The sequence below is a fragment of the Geotrypetes seraphini genome, chromosome 13 (assembly GCF_902459505.1).
Source record: "Geotrypetes seraphini chromosome 13, aGeoSer1.1, whole genome shotgun sequence".
Classification (NCBI taxonomy): domain Eukaryota; kingdom Metazoa; phylum Chordata; class Amphibia; order Gymnophiona; family Dermophiidae; genus Geotrypetes; species Geotrypetes seraphini.
Genome location: NC_047096.1, coordinates 36140824 through 36160031, shown reverse-complemented (window position 1 = coordinate 36160031; position 19208 = coordinate 36140824).

Below are 19208 nucleotides of genomic sequence, written 5' to 3'. Positions count from 1 at the left end.
ATTTCACTCCTGCAGCTAGACACTGTCTTGCCTTGTTACAGAAAGAGGCCCCCAGAGTGTCACACTGGAGAAAGCAGGGTTTTAACAATACTTTAATTTAAAAAAAAAAACACAAAACTTCTACTCTCAGAGGGGAACTCAATGCATATAGCAGAATCCCAGGTACATATTGGTCCAGCATAAACATACGAGGGGGCGCTGAAAAGTTCTCAGCCCAACCAAGCAGCGAATGACATGGAGCCATGCAACTTACAAGTTATTCCACATATTCACCCCTAAGTTCAACATACATGGCACATCAAATCTGAAGTTTCTGCAACCCTTCCAAAAAATACTGCTCACTGAAATACTGCTCCACTGCTGCAATCACCTTCAAATCACTCGAAAATTGTCACCCTTTCAAACTATTTTTAAGGTTTGGAAACAGAAAATAGTCGGACGGAGCAAGATCTGGTGAGTAGGGTGGATGGTCTATGCACTGAAACCCCAACTGCATCAAAACATCCATTGTTTTGCCAGCTTTGTGAGCAGGTGCATTGTATTGCAAAAAGAAAACTCCTTTCTGCAGCTTCCCTCTCCTTTTTTCTTTCATTGCTTCCTTTAATATATACTTAGGGGAAAGGAGAGATATGATAAAGACATTTAAATACCTATGTGGCGTAAATGTGTATGAGTCGAGTCTCTTTCATTTGAAAGGAAGCTCTGGAATGAGAGGGCATAGGATGAAGTTAAGAGGTGATAGGCTCAGAAGTAATCTAAAGAAATACTTTTTTACAGAAAGTGTGGTAGATGCGTGGAATAGTCTCCTGGAAGAGGTGGTGGAGATGGAGACTGTGTCTGAATTCAAGAAAGCTTGGGATGGGCATGTGGGATCTCTTAGAGGGAGGAAAAGATAATGGTTACTGCAGATGGGCAGACTGGATGAGCCATCATGTTTCACTGTTTCTATAGTTGGCACAGCAAGTTACAGTAGTGTTCTGCACTAACTGTTTGGCCCCTTGGAAGATAGTCATTACTATACCTTCCTGATTCCAAAACACTGTGGCTGTGACCTCTCCTGCTGACTTTTGGGTCTTGAATTTCCTTGGCCTTGGAAAACTTCAGTGCCGCCATTGCATGGACTGCTGTTTTGTCTCAGCGTCATAGTGGTGTAACCATGTTTCATTAACAGTAACCAGCCATTGCAAAATATTGGTACCAACTCGCTGAAAATGCTGCAAAATCAACTTAGAAGTGTCCACTCTATGTTGTTTCTCGTCAGCATTGAAACATTTGGGCACACACTTGGTTGACAGCTTCTGCATACCCATGGATTATATACCCAACATGTTCACTGGATATCTATAGTGTTGTAGGGGTATCCCTGCTTTACCTTTTTGGAGGCTTGAGACTTTATTCAGGTTATGAACCATATTTTCTCTCCAGAAAAATTATGGACTTGTTTACAAGATGTGTGTGTTCACAGCCAAGGTCATATACCAACACTAGCCCCTCTTGCTGTGTGAAGATGTGTAGGAGAGAGTCTTGCAGGCAATGTTATGAATTGTGTCTTGTTCTCTTATCATCTTGGCAACACATGCTGTCTGGCCAGTGGATTCAACTACAAGAAGCCTATTCACTATTCCTCTGTGTGTCCGACAATACCCTTTTGGACAGGTCCTGATTGGTCCTTATGTGCCACCTGTGCACGGTGAGAGAGAGAAACTGTGCAAACTGGACTCAGTCTAGGGTTGCCAGATATCCAGGAAAACCTGGACATGGCCTCTTTTTAGAGAACTGTCTGGATGCCCGGATGAACTTTCCAAAATCTGATAGTTTGTCCAGGTTTTGGAAAGCCCCAACCTCCCAACCACATCTGGAGGGCCTCTGAGCATGCGCGGATGACATCACATGAATCTGTGCATGCTCGGAGACCCTCCATATGTGGCATGGAGGTCGGAAAACAAAGACAAGGCTTTGCGGGGGGCGAGGCTGGAAGCAGAATGGGGCATGGCTGGAGGTGGAATGGAGCGTGGCTAGAGGGCAGAATGGGGTGGGGCCATGAATCCAGGTTTCTCCAGAAAAAAATATGGTAACTCTAACTCAGTCGAGTTTGGACTTGGAGGAATTTGGGTCTGAACTTGGAGAGTTTTCCTTTTCATTTAGAGGAGAAACAAAGTAAATAAGAGAGGAAAGACTGTTCTGTGTCTGGACATTAATGAACTTTGTCTCTGGACTATGACCTTTTCCACAATGAATTGGCAACTGAGGGCTCTGTGACTTTTATCTGACTGAAATACCTTCCACTGTAGCAGGGCTAGGATTTTGGATCTCCCCTACCTGAACTTCGGGGCTCACTGAAGCTTGTAGCCTGAAGATAAATCATTTCTACGACATTCGTTGTTGACCTCAGCTGAAAAAGCAACTAGCAGAGAAGAAATACCCCACAGAATAGCACTTGGTCGCTCTTCAGTGAAGGCTCTCATCAAACTATTCAAAGGTAAGGAAATAACACTCCAAACAAAGATTTTGTGGCCTAAAGACTAGCACTCATTTTCTCAGTGGTCAATTACAGATGCGAAAGCTGGACACAAGGAAACAAGGCAGCAAGAAGATTGACTCATTTGAGTTTTGATGCTGGAGAAGGATTTTAGGCCTGCCGTGGACCGCCAGAAGCAATGACATATCAATTCTGGAAGAGATCACACTGGCTATGTCACTCAAAGCCCAAATGATGAAGTTACGACTGCCTTATTTTGGCTCACACCATTAGAAGAGAAAGATCATTGGAGAAGGACATCACGTTTGGGAGAATTGAAGGAATCAGGTGAAGAGGGTAACCTGCAATCAAATGGCTGGACACATTGAAAACAACTGTGGGGTTGATGCTGGAGGACCTTACCGGACTAGTGCAAAACCGATTTCTTTTTAGATCTGTAATTCATCAAGTTGCTAGGACTAGAACATGAGTCAATGGCACCTAATTAACTAAGCTTGTAACAATATATATTGTGTGGTGCTAGTTATTAATTTATCTATCTCAGTATGAAAGAAAGTAACAATCATTTTTGAAACAAGTCTGCGAATGTTGTGACATGTCTCAAGGTTACTCATGCACAGCTACGACTCAGTGCAAGTCTAACATTCCAAGAGACATCCTGTTAGGAGTCCCTAGTGCGAATCAAGGAAGAAACTTCTAGATTTGGAGTACAGTTTTTTATAAAATTTCTCACAGAAGAAGGGAAAAACTGAGTTCCCAAATAAAAACATGAAAATAAAAACCCTTTCAGGAAGCGATACCCCATTTTTTCCTCTTGTTTTATCCTTCCCTTCCGCCCTTCCTTTTATTTTTATTTATACCATATATTTTAAAAAAAACTTTTGTCCCATACCCATTTTAATCAAGTCTATGTTTTGATCTTAACCCCCCTATTTTTATTTAGACTTTTTTTTGTTGTTGTTATACATAATTTTAATATTTAAAATATTTTTTTTTTACTTTTTATTATTGTAAACTGACCAGATACTTGTGATGGTCAGTATATCAAAACATTAATAAATTTGAAACTTGAAAAAGTCATGAACGCATGACTGCAGTTTATGGTGAGTCTGCCCCATCATCCTTCAAAGTAAACTTTTGGAGCAAGCAGTTTAAGTGGGATAGAGAATCCATTGAAGATGACCCTCATACTGTGGAAGAAATTTCAATAGAAATGTGCACAAAAGTTAGGGATTTAATTTTGTCAGAAAGACAAATTAAGGGCATCTTGGAAGGTGCAGTTTGGAAAATAAAACATTGGGCATGTCCAAGGTTAGTGCAAGATGGGTTCCAAAAATGCTAACGCTATGTCAGAAGGCCACAAGGCTCCAGTGTTGTCAGGAGAAATTGAAAATACTCTGTGAAGACCAAGTGAATTTTTTTCATCATTTGGTGACTGGAGATGAGACTTGGGTCTGTCACAGAGATCCTGAGTCCAAAATGGAGTCAATGCAGTGGAAGCACAAGTCATCCCCCACCCCAAAAATATTCAAGGCAGAAAAATCTGCAGGCAAAGTCATGGCAACTGTCTTCTGGAATAATGAAGGACTTTTGTTTCTGGAGTTCATGCCACACAAAACAATCATAACCGGGGATAGTTACGCCAACAAATTTTTGCTTTGCAGGAGCCAATTAAGGAGAAAAGATGAGGAAAACTCACAGCCAGCATGTTGCTTCTTCATGACAATGTGCCGGTTCACATGTCACGACAATCACAGGCTGCCATCTAAGAATGTGGGTTTCAGCAGCTGAACTATCCACCCTACAGTCCTGACCTGGCTACCTCAGATTATTTCCTGTTCCGAGTTTTGAAGAAATCTCTCCGTATTCAGCAGTTTTCAAGTGATGAAGACATCAAGGAAGCTTTGATGTCCTGGTTTGAAGAATTATTTTCAAAGAGTTTAAGGTCATTGAAGGAAAAGTGGATGTAAGGAGCTATCAGGGACTATATTGAAAAATAAAACAAAACTTTTTTGAAAACTCTTTTCTTTCCTATTGAGGTAGATAAATTATTGAACACCCCTCGTACCAATTGTGTGCGGTTATACAGTACATACTTATTTATAATCATTAGTATATTTTTGTATCGCTTGCAATATTTTTCTAAGATATGTTTATTCTTCTACTAAATAAGATTCATTCATACTTTGACATCATTGTTCCAAAAAGACAGCAGTAGGAGAATTTTGGGAAATTTATAAAGGTGTTGTTTTTCCTAGCTACGAGTCCAAGATTGTCTGTACTGAGATTGTCTTTGTAATATATAATGCACCTAATACTACAGTGCTCAACAATTGTTTTAGCCGATATTCGCCGATCTGCCAAAATCAGGTCATGAACATGGTCAACAATTTCAGGAGTTGACACCGGATGAGGCCTCCCAGACCTTGCTGAATCTTCAGTCTCAAAATCTCCACACAGAAAAATTGCACACCACTTCTCCTTTGATAATGGGCATTTGTCACTCATTGTTTACATCATACATTCATAGAGTTCTTTTGGAGTTTTCTTCTGCAGGAATAGGAACTTTATGACAACTTGGGGTCTGCAACTGAAAATCATATATATAAAAGCTAAGTTAGCTTTATATACATACATAAAGTACATTACATAGATGAAATAAGTTAAAAGAAAAAAAATAGTTAAAACGTCATAAATGCTAGGTTGGGATTAATGAGGATTTTACCACCATGAGTTATGCTACTCGGGTGGCTGTCTGAAAATCCCTGGACACCTGAACATTGACGTATGCATAGTTAAGCTCACTATAACACCGGTTCTTTATCACTTGTGGAAGTTATATATGAGTTGATTTGGTGAATTGATAAAGAGGAAAGAAGTTTGGAATATTAGCACATGGTCATTAATATAAAATAAATAAATAAATAGAAAATCTGCATTTTACAGCGGCAGTAAAAATGGCCTTAGTGCATTGGACAAACCTTCACAAGAGCACACTCAGGCCACTGTTTGCCACAGCTTAGTACAAGGACCCCTATATGAAGAACCGTGGTGGGCTCCAATGGCAACTCCAGTAGTGGGAACCTAAAGGCAGTACTAGGTAGACTTCTATGGTCTACTGACCAGAAATATTAAAGAAAAGATCATTTTATCATGAATGTATACGAGTGTGACTACTGAGCAGACTGGATGGACTGTTCAGGTCTTTATCTGCAGTCATTTACTATGTTACTAACTTTGAAACAACACTAAAACAGATGAAACTAATAAGCAACAGGTTAGAAATAAATTGCAGAAAGATTTTTTGACTTGCAGCGCATAATCAGAAGAATTTGTTGCTAGAAGATGTAATCAAGGTAAATAATGTTGCAGGATTCAAAAGAGGGTTGGGCAAGTTGATGGAAGAAAAGTCCATAATAATGTATTAACCAGGTAGACCAAAACAAAACCTATGATATGCCAAAAAAAAAAAAAAAAAATATATATATATATATATATAAATCCAACCAAAGAATTGGCAATAAATTTTGAATCCCACTCAGAGTAAACACCAGCGTCTATATCCACAACCGATATGGGTAAACCGAATATAATTTTTCAGCCTCTTTTACCCCAGGCAGAAAGCTCATAGGTGACAAGCACCAGACTGTAAGCCTAAATATGTCCTGCCCCCATACATCATAAAGTCTTGATTATTTTATTTAAATTATATTGTCATAAATCAACCACATGTTTGGTTTACCTGTACTGAAGTCTTTTTATCAGTTGTGGATATTTATTTATTTAAAAATTTATATACCACATATAACTATGCAGTTTACACATTACATACATACATATTATCCTGTGCTCCCTACGATCATTACAAATATAACACAGACAGTCAAAATGGATGCCAGTGTTTTCTCTGAGTGGGATTCAAAATTTATTGCCAATTCTTTGGTTGGATTTAACCAGGTAGAGCCATCACTCATCCCTAGAAACATGCTATGGGTAACAAATCTACTTTTTTTGGGGGTGGGGGGTGGGGGGTGGAGGGGTGTGTGTGTGTGTGTGTGTGGGGGGGGGGGGGGTTCTGGTAGATACTTGTGGCCCAGGCTGGCCAGAGTCAGAGATAGGATACTTGCTTGATGGACCTTGGTCTAACTCAGCATGGCTAATCTTATGTTCTTATGGAAAATGACAAGATAAAGTTACCAGCTGGCTCTGGATTTGCCTGACAGATTCATACAGTCCTGGGTTTACCCCATCACATACAGGGACAATGTTGGGTTTTTTTTTACTCACTGGAACTCCTTGCCAGAGCAAGTGGTAAAAACAGTTAATGTGGCTGAGTTTAAAACAAGTTTGGAAACATTTCTAGAGGAAAAGTCTATACAAAGTTATTAAGGTAGACCTATGGAAAACCACTGCTTATCCATGAAATGATATGCTATATATATTACATAGATTACTGTATGTTGACATAACCTTAACTACAATAATAATTATCAAGTTAAAATAAAAAGTTGTTTTTTAAAATGTGAGGAAATTGCAGACAGTATTGACTCAGATACTTCTTATTCTCTCTGTTCGTCACAAGATGTCGCCAGAGCAACACAAATCACTACTATCAACACCACAACAAGAAAGTCATTATAAAGGAATCTCTGCTCTGATTCCTTTATAATGACTCATTATATAATCCCATTTTGTTTTTGTTTTGGGAGCTGTTGCATATTTTCAGCTTTGCCAAATAAAAATGGACTTCAGCAGATGTACAAGATAAAGAGTTTGCAAGCTGTTATGTTACCCAGTTCCATGCTGAAGACTTTGCAACAATCCTGGATTTCTGACTCCCCCTTCCCCCCCCCCCTCGGTGTTGCATTTTGGGACTTGCAACACTGATTTCAATAGACAAGATCTGGAACTACAAATCCCATACTGCTTTGGGGGGGAATGGCCAAAAGTATTCAGCCTTGACCTGGATATTTGGCATCTCTGAATTTATCAGAGCTGGAAAGAGGATGATACCAGGTTCAGGAATTGGCTTGTGGTTCTGATTTCTGAAGGAAAGGCAGGACTGCAAGTCCATGGGGACAAATTCAGGAGGGGATCAGCCTGGGTGAGGTGGCAGCCCTAGCTGAAAGGTGAGCGAGAACACTTCTGCTGCTAATCACAAAGAGGAATGGCCTAGCAGTTAGAGAGTAAAGGGCTAAGAGCCAAATAAGCTAAAGTTCATGTCCTGCTTTTCTCTCCACGGAAGGAACAGTACCCAACCTGCTAATGCTTACAGCTAAGTAAAAACTATACTGTTTATAATCTGTCTACAATATAGTTAGCATTACTATCATCATTGGTTGGGCTAGGACAGTAAAAATGCTATGATGGTCCCTACATTAACCGTGGTTTGGTGTTATCACTAAACAATTTGGTTAAATGGTCTGAGCACTTTTATAAATTTATATATATATATATATATATATATATATATATATATATATATATTTAAGAGCTGTGATTAGTTGAGCAACTGCTTTTCTCTCCAACATACTGTAGGTCACTGTCCTCCACTGCACATCTGAATATGTAATATGCTTTAAGCTTGAGTGGATAAAAGATAAGTAATAAAGAGGTGGTGTAGTTACTGCCAAACTGCTTATTAATAACTTTGGAGGGGACACACGCCAGGGGAGGAGCTTCACTAAGATGGCAGTCTGAACCTCTCGAGGAGACGCCATCCCATTGGACTTCAATTTTTGCTACTTACCGATGGTAAAGAGGAAGTCGAAGCTCCGGGTGTTCCCGGATGAAACTCAGCAACAGTCTGGCCCAATGGACATCTTCGTCGAGCGCGGCTTGTGAACACTATAACCGGGAACTTCCTCAGCTGGAGAACAAGCGCAAGCTGAAGCACCGGAGTTCTCCTTTGAGGGTGCTACTCTGTCCCCGGATGACCGCATGCCGCCGACCTGCCCCGACGCAGAGGAAGAGCCGTTGGCTCGGGATGTCTTCCTGCCGGTTGTGGAGAGCGGGGGTTCCGGCCCTGGTCTGAGGCAGGATGAGCTGCAAGAGATGTCAACACAGCGATCGGCGGGGGGGGGGGGGGGGGGTAGCTCGGCCGACCCATGAAGTTTCTGCGGTGGCTGCTGTGGGTACAGGTACCTTGTTGGTAATAGGGGCTTCTGGAGCAGAGTTGTTTCCCCTACAGAGACCTGAGGTAATCAATTTAGAATCCATCTGGAATGCCATTGCTAATTTGAATGCTTCTCTGGGGAACCAAATACAACAATTTTCTACTAATTGTACTAAGGTACTTTCAGAAAATCTGGAACTCAAAAATAAGGTAACTACTTTGGAAAATAAATCTGAAGATTTGGAAATTCGGATGAAAACTTTGGAAGTGCAAGCTTTAACTTGGGCTAAAGACAGTGCGAACTTACATTTCAAGCAAGAAAATTCCATTACATTTCAAGCTGGAAAATTCCATTAGGAGATGTAACTTGCGGGTTATTAAATTTCCCAAAGTTTTTCCAATAACTGCTTCAGTTATGTTTAAAAGATACAGTGGTGCCTCACACAACGAACTTAATTGGTTCCAGGAGCAAGTTTGTTATGCGAAAAGTTCGTTATGTGAAACGCGTTTTCCCATAACAATACATGTTAAAAAAAATAATTCGTTCTGTAGCATAAAATATGCTAAGATGACATAAAAAAAGATAAATTCTTGATAGTAGAGGGGATATATGTGAAGGGGAGGGGAGACAGGGGTTTTGTTGATCCTTGCTGTGTATTATAATCACCCCCCACATACTCCCCAGTACCTTTTTAATCATCCCCCCTCGGTACCTTTTTTAATTCCTCCCATCTTTCCCAGCCAGTGGCGTACAGGCCAGAAGCGCAGAGATCAGGAGCAATTCCTCTGCACGCCTGTGTGGGCCCATGCCGATCTCCGAATGGCTGCAGTTAGTTCTTGTGAGTCCCGCGAGAGCTGACTGCAGCCATTCAGAGATCAGCACAGGCCCAGCACAGGATCAGCACAGGCCCAGAATTTATCTGCTGATAGTTTGGATCTAACTAATTTCCTTGAGAAGTTGGAGACTGAGGTTCAGGTTGCCGCTACTTTGATGGTACAATTTGCTGTTGACTCTGATAGAGAATGGATGTTGAAGTTGTTTTTTAAACATAAAGATGTTCCATTTCTGACTAATACTATCAGAATGTTTCCCGACGTGTCTTGCTCTACCCAGAAAAGACGAAAACAGTTTCTTATTTTGAGACCACAGGTTACTCAGTTAGGGGCTACTTTTGTTCTATGTTTCCCCTGTAAATGTGTAATGGTTTATAAAGAGGACAGATATGTCTTCTATGATCCACAGCAGCTATCTAAATTTATTTCCAATAAGAATAATTCTTGAAAAATTATGGGTATGTCTGGTTCTTATTTAGCACAGAAAGAATAGTTCAAGAGCAATCAGACTGCATCTTTATTTTCTGTCTATCTTATTCACTTATTTGTTAAAAATTTCAGCTCATTATCAGCTCCTCTTCTAGTTACTGGTGGACTAATTATACTATGTAATAATTTTTTTTTCTCTCAAATTCTTAAATGTTAATCTTATCTTTGTTTCTGTTTACATTGTATTTTTTCTTTGATTTACAATTTGAAAATTGTCAAATATTAAAATCAATAAAATATATTAAAAATCCCAACTTTGGAGGGTTAGGTTATTATATAGATAGTGTTCGTGTACCTTCTCGATATCACACATAGGTTTTTTTTTTCAACTTCTGATGTGACATTTACCCATCGATATTGGGGTAATTAAAATCACTGCCCCTAACTGTGTTGTAAAGTTTGTTAGCTTCCCTAATTTCTGTTAGCTTTTCATCATCTGTTTATTGTGGCCAGGTGGGTGGTAATGCACCTCCACCACTATTCTCTTCCCCTTCACACATGGAATTTCTGTCCATAAGGACTGCTCTATTGGCATGCCTATGTGGTCATTCTATTACAATGCTGGCCCTCCCATGTCCATGGTCTGGATTTGGACGTGTTAAACTTGGGCAGTTTTGTGGTCAAAAATGGCAAGCAAAGTTGGATGCCCTAAAGTTGGACATCCTGGAAGCCAAGCTATGTAAGTGATTATTTTAGAAAAGTGGATGTATTGCACTGTTGACGGTTTCAAAATTGGCCATTTCTCCATCTCCGACTTTGGACGTCTTGCGGGAAACATCCACAATCGAACTTAGAAATCCAATCAAAAATGCTCCTCCAGGTCTCATTAATCCATGCTTATGTATATGCTCTGTAATTTTGTTCTTTATAATAATAATTTTGCTAGGAACCAATGTAGGACTAACCAGTCTATAATTTCCCAGATCACTTCTGGAACCCTTTTTAAAAATTGGTGTTACGTTGGTCACCCTGATTTACAAAGAGTAGGGGACACTCGATGAAGTTACAGAGTAATACTTTTTAAAACCAATAGGAGGAAATATTTTTTCGCTCAGAGAATAGTTAAGTTCTGGAATGCACTGCCAGAGGATGTGGTAAGCGTGGTTAATGTAGCGTTTTTTTTTAAATATTTTTTTTTATTTATAAATTTAAAAGTTTACAATATCAAAGATACCAAGGATAAAGGTAAGTTACATCAAATTTTTACAATCATATACAAACACAAACATTCCTTTTCAAGCCCACAATAAATGGAGGGGCATACCACAATCTAATAAAAAAAAATTGAAGAAAACTAAGAATTGGTTTTGATTCCTAAAGAATCTTAACCAATGTAGCTGGTTTTAAAAAAAGGTTAGCACAAGTTCCTGGAGGAAAAGTCCATAAAGTACTGTTGAGACAGACATGGGAGAAGCCACTGCTTACCGTGGATTGGTGGCGTAGAATGCTGCTACTAGGTGGGTTTTTGCTGGTACTTGTGACTTGGATTGGCCTCTGTAAAGGTGGGATACTGGGCTAGATGAACCTTTGGTCTGATCCAGATGGACCTTTGGTCTGATCCAGGAAGGCTATTCTTATGTTCTTATGATGTGTGTTGGGTTTTCTATCATATTTCTGGGTGGATGTTTGGGGGGGGCTCTATCCTATCACTAATAGAGTTCTTCACTCTTTAGTATTTTAATATTGTAAACTGCTGTATTTGCTAAATGTAATTGTTGTTATTAGGTACTATCGACTCAGGCTTGAGTCTTTCATCGAGTCCTTCATCGACTTGATGAATTGCAGATCTAAAAAGAAATCAGTCTTGTGCTAGTCCATAAAAGTCCTCCAGCGTCATCCCCATGGTTGTTTTCAACATGTCCAGTCATTTAACTGCAGGTCACCCTCTTTGCCTGGTTCCTCTGATTTTCCTAAAGATGATGTCCTTCTCTAGTGATCTCTTTCTTCTGATGGAGTGAGCAAAATAAGACAGTCGTAACTTCATCATTTGGGCTTTGAGTGACATAGACGGTTTGATCTCTTCCAGAATCAATATGTTAGTTCTTCTGGCAGTCCACAGCATGCCTAAAAGTCTTCTCTAGCACCAAAGCGCAAATGAATCAATCTTCTTTCTTTCTTGTTTTTGTAGTGTCCAGCTTTCGCATCCGTAACTTACCACTGAGAAAATGAGTTCATGGACAAGTCTGATCCTCGTTTGGAGTGTTACCTCCTTTCTTTTGAATACTTTGTTGAGAGTCTTCATTGAAGAGCGACCAAGTGCTATTCTGAGGAGTATTGCCTCACTGCTAGTTGCTTCTTTGTTGAGCCCAGGAGATTGAAATCCTTTGCAACTTCTATTCTATCGCCTTCAAGCTCAAAATCTTCATCATTTTTTGTGTTCACAATCTTATTCTTGTTTATGTTCACTTTTAATCCCATGTTATGACTTTCGGCTTTGACTTTTCTCAGTGGACATAGCAAGTCTTCTTTGCTGCTGGTGATGAACATAATTAGGCAGTATATAAAGTGAATAAACCTGCAAACCTTCCAGTCTACAAGTTCATTTTTCCAAGTCTATCAATACTCTGGGATTGATACATCCTAGCCCAGAAGATTTGCTACTCTTCAGTTTGTCAAATGTCCTATTACATCTTCCAGTATTACAGAGATCTGTTTCAGTTTCTCTGACTGATCAGCATTGAATACCATTTCTGGCACCACTATCTCCCTCACTTCTTCCTCAGTGAAGACCAAAGCAAAGAATTAATTTAATCTCTCCACTATGGCTCTCTCTTCTCTGAGCGCCCCTTTCACCCTCGGTCATCTAGGTCAGTGGCGCTGTCCAGCTAGTTAGGTTTTCAAGATATTCCTAATGAATATGCATGAGAGAAATTTGCATGCCTACTACCTACTTCATAGGTGAATCTCACCCAGCTGGCTGGGTTTTCCCCAGGACAGGTTTAAGAACCACTGATAGTTTTTAAACTATCAACATTTACCACAATACCATGAATTTGTATTAAATTGCATTCAAACAATTACATATTACAACACAGACATGAGTGTTGTAATATGTAATTGTTTGAATGTTATTAGTTTCAGTGTTTATATGTTTTTTTCAGTTTATAACTGTCCCCTGAGGAAGGCGATGATATCACCGAAACTCAGATCCTAGTCGGGACTTTGTATTTTGGAACTTTGCTTGTTTTAAACTTTGATACAAACTGCAAATAAAGGATCTCTGACCATTCGGTTGGATTTGACATCTCCAGTGCTTCTTCTTGTCAGTTTTGCTTTGCTTGGTACCTTCTTTCCCCTTCCCTATCTAAATTTCAGCCACAAGACCAAATTTCAATTCAGATATTAAAATGTCAGAGTACTACTGAATGCTTTAGTTAACAAAACTTACTTCAGCTGTTTTCGAAAGGGACAATAATTTGTCAAATTCCTAATCTTCATAGGCAAATTACTCCACTCACATGTAGGGGGTCTGTAGTGTGTGATGTTTTAATTCTCAGCTCTGTGAACAAAATGACTTAGGTCTGTATTCACCTTTAAAACTACACCGCAAACAGGCTCAACTGCTCAGGTGAAATCAAATTAAATCCAGCATAAAATAAACATCATTTTTCACAGTGGGAAAACCTGGGAATGAGACATGAAGGCTTTGGAACTCCAAACACTCCAACACTGCTATGAGCTCAGTAACTCTAAATTAATTCTGATATGATAATTCCCTTCTTAATTAAACAGATCCTTCCTTCAATTAGAAGTGTGAATTTTCTTTATAATAGTACACTGACAGTCTATTTTTATGTTACTTTTGCCAAGATCTAGATACATAAATAAGTAGATAGACACAAATACAAAAAAAAAAAAAAGGAAGAAAATTAATTTTGGGTGCCCGAAAGCATATACAAAGCGCCAGATGATTGGATTGTCAGGTCATTGCCCTTAGCCTTCTATTGCACCCAGTGACTTCTCAAGGAATTTCTTCATTTCCTGCTACTGATGCCAAATACTTTTGATCTCCTCCTACCTATGTTTTATTCAAACATCCCTGCAAATATGCATAACTACTCCATACCAGGGAGCAGAAGCCTTGTGCTTGTGGTGAATGTGGGGACTGACTTCAAAAATTGCATGCAAAGTAACATTAAAAAATTCTCTAAAGTAAAAGCACAAAGTCTTCCATGATTTGTATAAGTATTAAAAGCATGCTAGTTGTGGGCAGTGTATTCCCCATCAGAAAACATGGGTACTACAGGAAGAACTGTTTTTCCAATATTAAGCATTGGAAAATAGTGTTTGTCTACCCAAAGTTTTACAGGATATTAAATGAGGAATTAAACCCATATTGGGATCCAGTATTAAAGGTCATGGCATAATGTTAAATTCTGAGCCATGACAAAGCAGTACCCTGGAGTGGAATTTTGAGGGAGGGATCCCTGTCTGAAGATCCAGAAATCCTCTAGGAACATCATCCTCTGAATCCTCTACCCGTTCTGCTTCCCTCTTCCATTCCAGGCTTCTGGCCTTCTGCTCATCAGGTCTGGAGCCAAGCACTAAAGAGCTTCACAGTCCCTGTTCTGGAGCTGCTGAAGCAAGGCCATTGTCCCCTGGTGACCTCTGAAATGCATCAATAAGACACAGCCAGAACGGGACCTGTGAAGGGAGAATAGGCCATTGCTGGATCCAAATATGGCCTCGCACTAGCTCTGTCTCATTACTACAGCTCAAAATCCAGTGCAGTCCACTGAGATGCTAGCCCTGCTTTGTTCTTGGGTAGTCCAAACACGTGGAAGCAGTGTGGCAGAATTAACAGCAGTGGTTAAAAGGCTTGGTTGCCATAGCATAATTGGACCTTAAAGAAATGCATATGTCCTTCTCTAAAATAAACCATCAGGGCTGGAACTAGGCTGGAGTAACCAGTGCCATTCAGTTGCACGTAAGAGAACCCTTCCTGGATTGACAGCTATCAGAAAATGTACTCTCTTTTAAAAGAATGACCAAAAAGTGGTCTGTAAAAATAAGTTTGTAGAACTACTATGAGAAATTGGGTCTGTGTCCTTAGGCTCTGTGAGGTTCTGACACTTGGGAGTGCGGGATTATTTTTTATCCATGAAGAGATGAATCTCAGCATAGGAAATCCATCTATTCACAAACTGACAATATCTACATAACAGAGAGGTTCTCAGTAAAGCTCAGGAGGTTAGTCAGGGTAAGATTATTTTTATGAGTTGTAAATCTTGCATCTTGCTTTCGTCCTCTGATATGCTCTGATCGTCTGCCTTTCTCCATGCTCTCTGAAATTATTATCCCTGAAAGGGTAAAGGGGATGAGACTTGAAAGACCACTTTTTCTGTGTGGTTTACACATTTTAGACGGTGATGCGTCAAAACCGCAAGGGACATTTCTGTGCAGACAATTGCGTGCAGGACTTCTGCACGCCGCCTAAAAACTGTTACTGTTAGGGAGGTAGGGGACCCCCCCACACACACACTAAACTGAAACTGTTCGCGCTCATGTTGGGGGGGGGGGGGGAACTGCCGATTACTCGAAAACTGAAGGAAAATGGCAGTTTACAGTGTAATGGGGGGGAGGGGGAACCACGTTCGTTTCAGTTCCCTCCACCCCCCCAATGTGAGCGCGAACACTTCTCAGTTTACTGGGGGTCTTCCCCCAGACCCCCACTCACAACAGGAACAGGAACAGTTTTTAGCTGGCACGCAGAAGTCGGCGCATCAGTGTCCCGCGCGGTTTCGTTACAGAACCATTTTAGACAGGTACTTTTTTTGTACCTTGGTCAATGAAGTGTTACGTGACTTCTCAGAGTCACAAGGAGCTGCAATGTCTCCACTGCTAGTCCTTTTATTTGCAGATGGTTGCAGCTTCTCTGATGCAGGAACATTGCAGTAATGCCCACATCATAGCTGAAATGATCAAAAGAGGGAGAATCTGTAGAAAATTAAGAACTATTACTACCTTTCCCTGATGTACGACTTCTAACCTGGAACAGAGCCCATATCCTTGGACACTGTATTCAGGAGGACCAGGCTCCAGATGTTGCTGCAGCTCCACAGCTGTAGGCAGATGGAAGAGGATAGCATGCTCCTGATTTCTTTCTCAGTAACATAGTGACATGTAGATGATGGCAAACAAAGATGAAAATGACCCATCTAGTCTGTCCAGTAAGGCATTTGGGTTTTAGCCAGGTATGAGTGACCTGGATTGGCCACCGTGAGAACGGGCTTCTGGGCTTGATGGACCATTGGTCTGACCCAGTAAGGCTATTCTTATGTACATGTATTTGAAACTGCATGGGAAATGTTAATGAGCAGCAGGTTCCATCTAACTCAGGTCAGTCCCAAAAGGCAAATCCAGTCTTGCTGCTTCATCCATTGTATGGATGGAGTCATAGTTATCAATTTCTCTAAGAGAGGATTACAGCTCTGTTCGGATAGTGGCACAACCAACCTCTTTAAGCTGATCTAGTAAGCCTATTGGTATCCCTACATTTCACCTAGGACAATCTAATTCTGTCCTTTCTTATTCTACTAGGTTCTGAAAATCATAAAAAAAAAAATTTCTGTTAAAATAGAAACAAGACTTCAATTCCCAGAATGCATTGGCTTTAAAGCAACATATTATCTGAATTCTTGAGAATATTTACATCAACTCATCTGTTTCTTGACCCTATTGAGAGCTAGATGCACTAAATAGGTCAGTAAGACCATGGGCTTCTTTTATCAAGGCGCGCTATGGGGGTTAGCGCGTTGGACATTTCGTCACGCGCTAACCCCCGCGGCAGCCTAAAATCCTAACGCCTCGTCAATGGAGGTGTTAAATACTAACGCGGCAGGCAGTTTAACGTGTGTTAAACCACTACCGTGCCTTTGTAAAAGGACCCCCATGTGGATCGCTGTGGGCCAATTCCAAAACAAGTTTGCATGCAAATGATTTGCGCAGAGTTTGCCGTAATCTCCATTCAATCTCGCCTGATCGATCGCTGAGAGCGACTCTCACACATGCACAGAATAGTCCAGTTGATACAGTGACATCATACGCATTCACCAGATTTGCTATGTTAGCCATAGACATGGATTATTGTAGCATGTCATATGTGTGCATCGCGTCGAAAGCATCAGCCACATGGAGAGGGCGGAGAGGTAGCAGCAGACTACTCAAATGCGGGGCATAAATGAGGGTGGTGCAGTATAAAGTTCTGGCCCAGCTTATACATATTTTAATCAAGAGGAATGAACATTTTAGCCTTCTCTCATTGGCCCCACTTTTTTGCTGCCCTCTCTTTTAAATTTTACACATATGACGCGACTTCAACACATGTGCTCACAACGTGCACAGAACACACATGCATAGAACACACATGCATTTATGGTGTAAATGCTATAATTATTATATTAATTTCAGAACTGAACTATCGGTAAGGCACGTAAGCGACTGTTCTTGACCTGTTTATTTTTTTCGGATCGTTAAAAGTGTTCGCTCACAAAGCAACGTTAAAAGTGTGCGTCACAAAGCAATGTTAGAACATCAGTCGCTTGGCTAGTTTAAATGGCATTTCAATATTAATGACCTTATTTGCATGGCTGGATCAGAGAATGAGCAATTGTGCAGAAAACCACACAGTGAGCCATTTTCTGCATCAGGTCGGCAAATGTGATTGTCGCTACACCAGTCAAAACCAGTTTAGTGACGATCATCAAACAATCACTGACTTTAGTGCATCTAGGCCTGAGTCTTCTGTTGTTCTTATTCCAAAGTCTCACCTTTCTATTTTTTTTATTTAGTTATATATGTTAAAAATATATTTCTAGGCCCTTCTGGGAAAATAACGTGCAACTTTCCCTTGGCCATATCATCTTTGTATGAGAATTCAGTATCCTCATGTCCACTCTTTCACAGTTCCCCTCATGTTGGCTGCATGCTTTGCTAGATATAATGTCTGAATGGGGTTCTGTAAGTAATAAGTCTTATAGCTGCTCGTTCTCTTTCCAGTAAATTAAGCTACAAGAGAACTTTACTTCTTGATAGGCTTAAATAATGCACAGGAAGGAAGAATTTGTTAGTGGAAAGGAAGCTACAGAATAAGGGGGTCTTGTTATGAGGGGTGACTCAATACAAAGGCCCCCTTTTACAAAGCTGGCTCCAATGCCCATTCAATTCCTGTGGGTGTCAGAGCATTTACAGCATCAGCCTGTGGTACCAGCTTTTGTAAAAGAGGAGGTAAGTTAAAGAATAATGCACCTTCCAGGGTGATGGGAGTGCAAAAAATGTCAGCATTCAGAAAAGCCTGAAACAACACAGAGGATCCTTGACTGTGGAAACAATGAGAGCAAAGCAGAGATCACACAGGGTTTGTGATTTTACAGTACATATGGAAATGGGCAGACAATATGGTCCAAGTTATTCTTCTGTGCCATCAGTTTCTTTGTTCCTTAGAATCATACAGTTGCAAGTAAATGAGGAGAAATGATAATAAAACACTTAAAAACATTAATACCTCCTCATTAATTAATTAAAAGAATAAGGTAGAATTTTAAGAAGTCTGTATGATTGGTCAAATGAGTTATCTAAGAATGTTTAATTTGCTGAAGGTATATCAAGAGTGGATCAGCCTGAACTGGGTTAGATGGCAGCATTTCATCCAGGTGGCATCAGATCATTTTTTTCTGGTGCTTTTATGCTTGTGACAGTCCTTCTAGTATCCCCCTGCCCGTGCCGCAGTGCAGCTGGTCACCGGTGTCTCTCGTCTGTTGCTATGGAGATGATTCTGTTTCCATTATCCCAGTCCTGAGAAAGATAAGTTTGTGCCAACCAAAGACGCCGGAGGCATTTGTGGCAAAAGAATACAAAAAGGTCCTCTGGAAGAAGGAAGACAGACTTTAAACTTAGAGACAAATGTTTTTTTTGAAAAAAAAAAAAATATATGCTGGTTGAAATATTCCAAAGAAAATTACCTTAAATAAATAGAATAAAAAATCTTTTTTGAAAGCAGGGATGTTCGAAATCCTCCTAAGCATGTTGAGTTAAGGATGGGAAAAACCACTTGGAAATATACTCGTATATCTAAATCCCCTTCCTAGAAGAGCTTATATGTATGGGGAGGTTATGTGACTTGCCCAGAGGTTACACAGCAAGTGATGGAAATGGTTCAGCTACATGGGCAGGATTATTTTATTTGCTATTCTTATTAATTGGTTACTAGTGGATGTTCACACTTGAGCAAGGTAATGAGGGGAAGGGGCTCTCAGTTGGTTAGCTCTAGAGTTGGTCAGTTTTAACTTTTGA